Genomic DNA, 9,449 nt, shown 5'->3' with positions numbered 1-9,449 from the left:
TGTGTAACAATCGCGAAAACCTAAGAACTCGATAAAAATAAAAACTCATGTTTTACTCATAAACTTACCTCTGAAAACCTACTCTCGCTTTTCGCTGTCAGCACAATGTCGCAAGCTTTTTTAATATAAAGTCTAAGAGTCTCTTGTTTTTCTAAACGATTTTGCAGGCTTCAAACTGTTTAAGTGAAAAGTCCTTTTTTGAATAAGCGTGCTTTTGAAAGCATGCTTATTTTTAAAAGTACAACATTTTATCATTTAAATTTTATAAGCTGTTTTTCCAGTTCTACCCAATTATAATGTAAATAACTACTGCCACTGAGCTCGCGGCGGCGACTCCTCTTACGAGCTTTAAACGCGGCGCCAAGTTGACAATATTTTTCGACTTTTTATATAAACGCTGAAGTGTTTCTGGATACAAATAAATTTTTAACCGAGTTCAGAAAAACGGAAGAGGTTCGCAATACGTCCGTACGCTTTTTTTGTATGTATGTTACGCGATAACTCTGAAAAAAACATTTGTGTGTCGATTTTGATAATTCTTTTTGTTGGAAGGTAGTGCCTCACTAGTAACCTCATTTAAATTTGAAGAAAATATTCACCTCTAAGGGTAGAAAACTAGGGGATGAATCCGGTTTCGCACACTTTCGGGTAACCAATATCAATAAAACTTGGGAAATAGATGTAATTCGACGAACTTCTTAGGTTGGTTTTTTGCGTAGGTACTCTGTACTGAGTTTACTCAATTTATAATAAGATTATAATAATAGATTACAAGTAAATTTTTTATGTGTACTTTATGTTGTCAATGGTATTTCCGCATAAAACAATAGTTTAACAAGCAACAAGTTTCATGAAATGTATAATGTCGATTTAAATTTCAGAAAATTGCACTTAACCGTTCGTTGCCCTGACTTTTGGGTATCTTTAAAACGAGCTATTTCGACAGTGAAAATCCTCCTTCATTGACAATTTAACTGACTTGGGTAGGATTATACTCTAATTCTGAATGGCAAACTAAATAAACCAATTAATTGTTCCATCCATTTCATAGGCATTATGTTATGATTACATGTATTCATCTAAGTATTTATAGTCTATAATAGTCTATGATACTGTTTTGTTATTACTTTATTTTTGTTTTGTTGTGCACATAAACTCTTTTTTGTAATTTTTTATTGTGTCCTGTATTTAAATCTGTAGAAAGAAATTTCTTTTAGAAATGAGCAGTGTCTTGTGTTTGCGTTATCATTTTTGCTAAATTTGATTTTTGTTTTCTTGTGCCATAAATTCGCTTAGAGATATACTATTTAGCAATTGTCCAGTATCAATAAGTAACAAAGAAATTGAAGCACACACACTTTTCGCTCGCTGAACACAGCAAACGGAAAATACGTATAGGTAACCGTTGACCTGCTAATAATTGGACTTTGGGTCTGCGCTTAGAAGTGTCCAAACCAAAAGGTCATCGCAAAAAGAGCATCAATCGCGCGTCAGTCTATATTTAGTCCTTTTAGCGCGCTGGTCAATCAAGCCGTACAAACCAAAACTTTTTTGATAGCTGTCAATGTTGAATAACATTTGACATTTACATTATGTTTACATTTGATCTTCCGTTTTACGCAGTTGTCAATGTATTTGACAACACAGAACCTTCAAAACCAGTTTTATTCAACGTTAGGCTTGATTCACTTCGCGTAGACGCTACGCGACGCGGCGAGGGCTGCATTCAAACGAGCAATGCAAGATAAAGTTTATCCTCAACAAAATAAGGCAACCAAGATGAAATTATTACATTCACACTCGACAAAATTGTTACCGTCTAGTTGTGTAAGGCTTGATTAATATCGCGCAGACGCTACGCGACGCGACGCGGCGCTACGTTATAACGAGCAATGCAACTTTAACTCTATCCTCTACAAAATAAGGCAACATTAAACAAACTGCTGCAGAGAGCTGCGGTAGGCGCACTTTTTAAAATGCAATATACTATAAAACATATTCTCCACGAAGTCACTAAGCGTCGGCGACTTGTTCCGCCTCCAGCAATGCAAAGTGTAAGTTAGCTTCTTAACAATAAGGTATATTTTGTTGAAAGGCATATTGCGTGGTAGATGCAATGTAGTATAGAATTTCATATTTACTAAACAAAGTCGATATTTCTTTGAAAGCAAAGCAAAAAGCAGCGCTGCGTCGTCATGCGCCGCCGACTGTCGCCTACCGTCGCCGATGCAGCGCAGCTTTTCTCTTTTGATAGAAGCAATATATACTTCATTCAGTAGATAAAATGTTCTATATTCTAATGCATATTATAAAGTGCGCCTGGCGTAGCTCGACGACTCCCGCGGCCGTTTGCTGCCGCCTCTACTGTGGTCGTGTAGATTATTCATACAAATAATATTGCATGGATGAGAAAGTCCCGGGTTTCATTACCGGTAGAACCAATTTCGGAAATGTACTTTTCTAAAGTGATTTTTTCCTAGGTGTTCAGGGTAGTGCCGCGGAGCGAACTTTGTAAATCTTGGTGCCGGTTCGACTCCCGGTAGAACCAATTTGAAAATGAACTTTATGTAAAGTGTCTTTAGCCGCCTAGGTATTTTGGGTAGTGCCGCGGAGCGAACTTCGTAGTCTTATGTTCCGAGTTCGACTCCCGGTAGAACCAATTTTTAAAAATGAACTTTTTCTAAAGTGTTTTTGGCCGCCTAGGTATTTTGAGTAGTGCCGCGGAGCGAACTTCGTAGTCTTATGTTCCGGGTTCGACTCCCGGTAGAACCAATTTCGAATATGAACTTTGCTAAAGTGATTTTGGCCTAGGTGTTCTGGGTAGTGCCGCGAAGTGAATTCCGTAGCTCTTGGTTCCGGGTTCGATTCCCGGTAGAACCAATTCGGGAAACGAACTTTTCTAAAGTGGTTTTGGCCTAGGTGGTCTGCATTAACTTGATGAACTAAATTTAAAAAAAAATATTATTTGCATGAATAATCTACATATACTCATCCATAAAGTAGATGCAGCAAGAGGTCGAGCTTCGCTGGGCGCACTTTATAATATACGTTATAATATAGAACATACTATCTACTAAATAAAGTATATATTGCTTCTATCAAAAGAGATTTTGCTTGGCTTTCAAAGAAATATCGACTTTGTTTAGTTTATTTTATATATAATATTATATACTACATTGCATCTACTACGCAATCTGCCTTTCAAAGAAATGTACCTTATTGTTGAGAAGATAAGTTACACTTTGTATTGTCAGAGGCGATTCAAGTGTGCGGAGTCGTGAAACACGACGCGTCACGCGTCTTTACTCTTTTGTTTTTTGTTGTTTGAAGAAATGTATACTTTATTTGGTGGAGAATATGTTCTATAGTATATTGCATTTTATAAAGTGCGCCTACCGCAGCTCTCTGCAGCAGTTTGTTTAATGTTGCCTTATTTTGTAGAGGATAGAGTTAAAGTTGCATTGCTCGTTTTAACGTAGCGCCGCGTCGCGTCGCGTAGCGTCTGCGCGATATTAATCAAGCCTTACACAACTAGACGGTAACAATTTTGTCGAGTGTGAATGTAATAATTTCATCTTGGTATTGTACGATGTTGTATCCTCTCGTTGGTACTGACTGAAAACTAGGAAATATGGTGTATGCTAAGTCAGCACCCTTTCACTGCTAAGACAATTGTAATGTTATGCTTTTACTTTTTAACCGACTTCACTGCTGTTCTGTTCACGGCTGTTCACGCATGAATTCATTTTTATAAATAGCGCCTAACTTTAAATTAGGAGCAATTACTTTAATGGTTGAAATTGCTATTTCTCCAATTCAAGGCGTTTTTCTCTCAATATACTTTGAGTAGTGAGAACCGATTTTTATTATCTCCAGTGTCAAGTCCTGTATAGTGGCGAACTAGGGCTTAAACTTAGCAAATAGACGTGATTCCACGTACTTTTGAGGTCGGTTTTTCTAGTACTCTGTACTGAGATTATATCATATTTAATTCTTATGTATTAATCTGCATTTCGTCTCCTTACTTTCTCAAACCCGTATCTTAAAGCACAACGTAACTGAAATGCAAAAAGGCATTATATATACACATTTTGCAGGCCGATTTCACATCACATTTCCTTTATATACACACACTGGTTTTTACCTATTCTTAAAGTAATGCATTCAAATTAACACCCTTGAGAAGAAATTTTTAATAAATAGAGATGAATAATTCCTCTTCATAAGATATTTGCTTGAGAAAGGGCATCGATCTCTGATTAATGTGTTTATCTATACATGAAATTGATTTTTTTTAATATCTTTATTTTAGTTAATTTTATTTAAATTTGCACATGACGATCATATTCTTAATATATATAATATTATATTATAAAATATTATATATATTATATATATAATATATATAATATTTTACAAGTAGCCCCAACACCGGATACTATAATTATTTTTTATGGTAAATAAATGCTTTTTTTATCTTGTATCCTTAAAAACAATAATTAAGTACTTCCATTCATGATGCCCGTGATCATGATCCTCAGCGATCGGAAATTCGGGTGCAATTGGCTCAATTGGAAATAAAGTTGGGAAGCAATAGCTCGTGTACCTCCTCTGAGCCACGAGAGACGCGAGCCCTTAGGGTGCGTCGCGAGGGCGCTCGACGCTCTCTCTCGTGTGAGCAGCACAGGGCTGAAATCAATACCGATAAGAGGCGACGTAATGTGTAAAAATATTTTCTTATAGTTATTTTTTTGTTTTTTTTTAATAATATAATCTAACGAAACGAACAAGTCATGTGCCTGGTAGTAAGCTACACGCCTGTTCATAACAGTTGCTTTAAATTATAGGCATATGGAAATTGTCAACTTATGTCTCAGGGTGACAGACGCAGTGGGCAGTATCTCTCAGATCTTTGCTTAAAGTTTCTTCTTTATTTAAAGTTCTGAGTGGCATTGCATTATAATAAAAAAACCGCCCTCAAAAGTTCCTGGAATGACATCTATTTGCCAAGTTTTATTGAAGTCGGTAACCGGAAAGTGCGCGAAACCGCATTCACCTCCTAGTTTGCCAGTCTTAAGGGTGGAATACGTTCCTTCAAATATAAATGCGACCACTACCGAGGTACCTTCTTTCCAACAAAAAAAGAATCATCAAGATCGGTTCACAAACGGGAGTTATCGTGTAACTTACATACAAAAAAAAAACAGTCGAACTGAGAACCTCCTCCTTGTTTTAAGGTCAGTTAAAAAACAAATTGACTTCAATGTTTAGTGAAATAGTCAAAACATTTTATGAAAACAGCAGCATTCGTTATCTTAATGCCATTGTTGAATAATTAAAAATTGTTCACAAACAATGGTTGTAATTCAGCTCCGTATTGTTATAACAAAAGTTTCAGACAGAGACAGTTTGAAACCGCCAAGCTTGCAGCTGTGTCAAATACACTAGTGTCACATTGTTGTCTATACGACATCCGACGACAGCACTAAGTTTAAACAGTGGCGTAAATATCTCTGTTTTAGATCTAGTAGCAGTAAGGCTCTTGTGAAGGAATTGGCCCAAAGAAGTACTGCCACCTTAACTATTTCTACCTTAACTAATGGTCACGTTACTGCATTCAAACAGTAACGTGCGCATTGCTGCATTTCGGTTTTCAAAGGTAAGGGTGCTAACACGGATAATATAATACTACACTAAACAGATACCAAATCTCGTTCGATTTCATTTGTAGCTCCGCTTATTATTATGGTACCAAGTAAACCCGAGACAGAGAACAAATAAGTAACGAGAACGGACACTCTCTGCCCCTCCCTAGCTTTAGATACCGCATCACGCCCCGCACATTGACGGTCACATTGAAACAGCGAGAACAAGGCTGTCGGCGAGCCGTTTCGCGCTAAGACGGCTTTGATATTTGAATATACTTTTCACTTATTCATTACGAAATTTATATGTTAATATATAATATATATATTTATATGTTAATATATATAATATACGGCTGTTTTTCATCATCTAAACGGGATAAAGATAGGAGTTTCTTCCGTCTTTTGAAAGAAGAAACGAAGTAAGTAAAAAACTTATGTCTGAGATTCATTCAGTTATTGTTTTCTTTAGTGCAGAGTAATATATAATACAGATTCATTACATCAATATAATAAGACGCCATAACTTCGTGAGCTAGACAAGGGTTCTCGAATTTTCAATTTGTATTGCCAATAAATATTAAGTAGTGAATATACTTAATTATTAACTAGGTAATAATAAACTTGGATACGCAATTTCAAATACTTTGGTTACCTTATTTAAAGGTACCTGTCCAAAATATAACATTTTAAGTGCTTTTAATATATTTTTTAAATAAATCTTCAATTTTATTCTATTTAGTGAGTTAATGAAAAATATAATATTCTATCGATATAAATACCTAATCAACATGTGTAATTATTAGGATTCTATTAATAAAATTATGGATAACAGATTAGCGTTAGAGTTTTCGCTATGATGCCGCTCTAACCACGTAACGTAATTGTACGAGAAACTGATGGGTAACCCTGCCACTTCACGCACACATTAAAATTTGCGCGTGTGCAGCTAGCACCTTGCTGTATATAGTAGTGGTAGGTAAAGAACTTTCGACCGTTATATGGAGTGTCCAGGGTGTGACGTAACTTGCAATAAAGGTACTGAACTTTCAACGATATAGCGACCGGATAAAGTTTAAATTACATTAACAATCCAGACTATAACCAATCATTATTAAGATTTCATAGTGTTCATTATGCGTTTTGGCGACATCGGTTTCGATAGTAATCGAGGCTTATGGCACTTCCATTTTTTTTTTCTCCCATGGCCAGAACCTGTTTGCGTTTTTGAGCAGTTTAGGTTTAGGTTTGGTCTGCTGCTTTCCCGCTGAATAATCGACTGTGAATTGGCAACCGGTACTATCTCAGTTTTGACAATTTCACCTGATGGGTTAATTCCTGACTGGCGAAATTTTATTTGTAAACAGAAAATTTATTACAATTTTATGAATATTAAGTTTTAATTATTGATGATCACCGGTAAAATCAGGTTACCTCGAATTAATTATACGGAATTTCCAATGAATCAATTGATATATTGTGAGCATGCTTCAGATTTGCTTTAAATACCTCGAAAATAGCAGCTATTATGCTCATTTTAATCTTTTCGATACATTAAAACGGTCCTCTTTAAAGTTGTGAATTGGGGCTTACAGTGCTTTACGTAGGAGGTATCGATTTGCACTACATCATACGTGTTGAGTGTTGTGCAATATTGTATGCAAAAAAAAGTAAATAGTGTATTATAGTAAACTTTAATAATGTCAGTACAGAGTGCTAAAAAACGTCCTCAAAACGACCTCAAAAGTCATTCATCCCCTAGTTTGCCATCCTTAGAGGTGAAATATTTAAATTTCTGAGACATCCTTTTTCCAACAAAAAAAGAATCATCAAAATTGATTCACAAATGCCGGAGTCATCGCGTAAAATACATAGAAACAAAAACCTACAGTCGAATTGAGAACCTCCTCCTTTTTGTACAGTCGGCCGCGCGTTTCAGTGTGCCAGGTTTCATATAAGCTCCTACATTACAAACATATAGAACGCTTCCGCGGCCGCCATTGTGTGGCCTGAGCATAAAAGTTTTTGTAGATTCCCTTCTCAGTGAATTCTGTCGAAATTCACCGGTAAATTTTTGAATAAAAACGCGGTGTTCTAAAGTTCTAAAGTTAAATTACTTCTATGGGGACATAACATTTAAAAGAAGAGCATTAAAGACTAAAAGTACTCAAAAGGAATTTAGTCAATCATCATAATTGGCTCTTTCGATAGGCATCATAAAAATACAGAATGTTTTATTTTCACATTTAGTCATTTCGATTCCTAGGTGAGGCAAGCAATTATTTTAATTCGCAATTTTTTAATATAGTCAATAGATATACAAGAAACACAAGGAATAAAATAGAAATACGGCCCAAACAACGCCCTAATTTGGAATTTTCCTGTAGAACGATGTTCGTATTAGCACCCAAATTATTTAATAAATTGCCGGATACTGTTAAAGAATTAAATTGTAGACAATTTAAAATGAAAATTGCATAATTTGTTAGTTACTCATTTCTACTACAATACTGATGATTTTTTACTTCATTACATAAAATGTGAATTTAACCATTGTATGCATTGACTTATAATTGTAAGTCAATGATTGTATGTTATATTTTGACTTCCTGTTTGCCGGTTAAATTCCAATTGCTGTTGTTTGTTTATGCTATTGCAATAATTTAACTTTAATGCATGCTACATCAAAAATAAAAAAATAATAGTGTAAAATATTTGCATGCCAAGACTTGTTCGGTCTAATATAGTATAACTATAAGACCTGTAATGTTGACTACATTTTTCAGCGAATAAATATGTTGTATTCTAACGTCGGTTTGTTTGAAAAAACAAATATACGCGATTTAAATCTGGAAAAATAGTTTCATTTCCTATGTTGTATTCTTGTTAAAATCTTTACTTACTTATTTTTGGAAACAAAAATTATGTGTTTGTTTCTGACATTACGTATACATACGCAGTCGTGCATATAAAATTGTACTTGTAAATTGTGAAACTTACGTATTCGGCAAAAAGTAGGGAATATTTCCAGATTTGACATTATTAATGCGTTACAAAATAATTGTATAAATAATATTTTATGACCTATCTTTAAAAATTCATAGCATTGTTTGGCACTATAACAAAACCAAAACCTACCCTAGAATATTTGCGAGAAAGTCCCTCAGTACGAATTTCTGATAGATAAGCTATCAGATTGTAAGGTCTAAATAACGATCATTCACTTCCTTTTATTTAAAGAAAACTCGTTTCGAGTGCTGTAAATAAAAATATAAATTTAAATAAGCATAAACAAGCAAAAAAGCAGAAGGTAATGGGCTCGTCCGGGATTTGAACCCGGGACCTCTCGCACCCTAAGCGAGAATCATACCCCTAGACCAACGAGCCTGGTAGGTTAACTGGCGAAAGCAAGCTTTGCTCGACACTGATTTCGTAACAGACTTGTGTCGCCCCGCCCTCTGACGATGGTTCTACCCTCCCCGCCACTAATGCATTTGAACGACGTAAAATCAATGTTATGAGATGTAAAATGAATTAACAAAATGTAAATTGAGGAAATATAAGCCTGGCGATATATTGTAAGGATCTTGCCATCGGGTTAACAGAGACTTGGAAGGTAATTGGGCAGGTTTCGCCTATGTTCACTGTTCTTTACACAATAGACCATATTATAGGCGTATGAGATATACGCCTATAATATGGTACGGTAATATTATAACTTAATGTAGTACGTAGTAACTTTCTTTTTAATTTACAATTGGTATTAAAAAATATAGACAAAATAATAAACAACGCTTATTCTTT

General features: G+C 35.2%; 1 non-coding gene across 1 annotated transcript; it reads right to left on the bottom strand.

Annotated features, from left to right (window-relative positions):
* Positions 1 to 8,960: 8,960 nt before the first annotated feature.
* On the bottom strand, positions 8,961 to 9,032 carry Trnap-agg. The gene has a single exon. It is a non-coding gene; the product is annotated as a tRNA-Pro (tRNA).
* Positions 9,033 to 9,449: the final 417 nt, after the last annotated feature.

Source organism: Hyposmocoma kahamanoa, unplaced genomic scaffold, assembly GCF_003589595.1.
Source record: "Hyposmocoma kahamanoa isolate Upper Pololo Valley unplaced genomic scaffold, ASM358959v1 99879, whole genome shotgun sequence".
Lineage (NCBI taxonomy): Eukaryota > Metazoa > Arthropoda > Insecta > Lepidoptera > Cosmopterigidae > Hyposmocoma > Hyposmocoma kahamanoa.
This window is presented reverse-complemented; position numbering and strand designations above follow the sequence as displayed.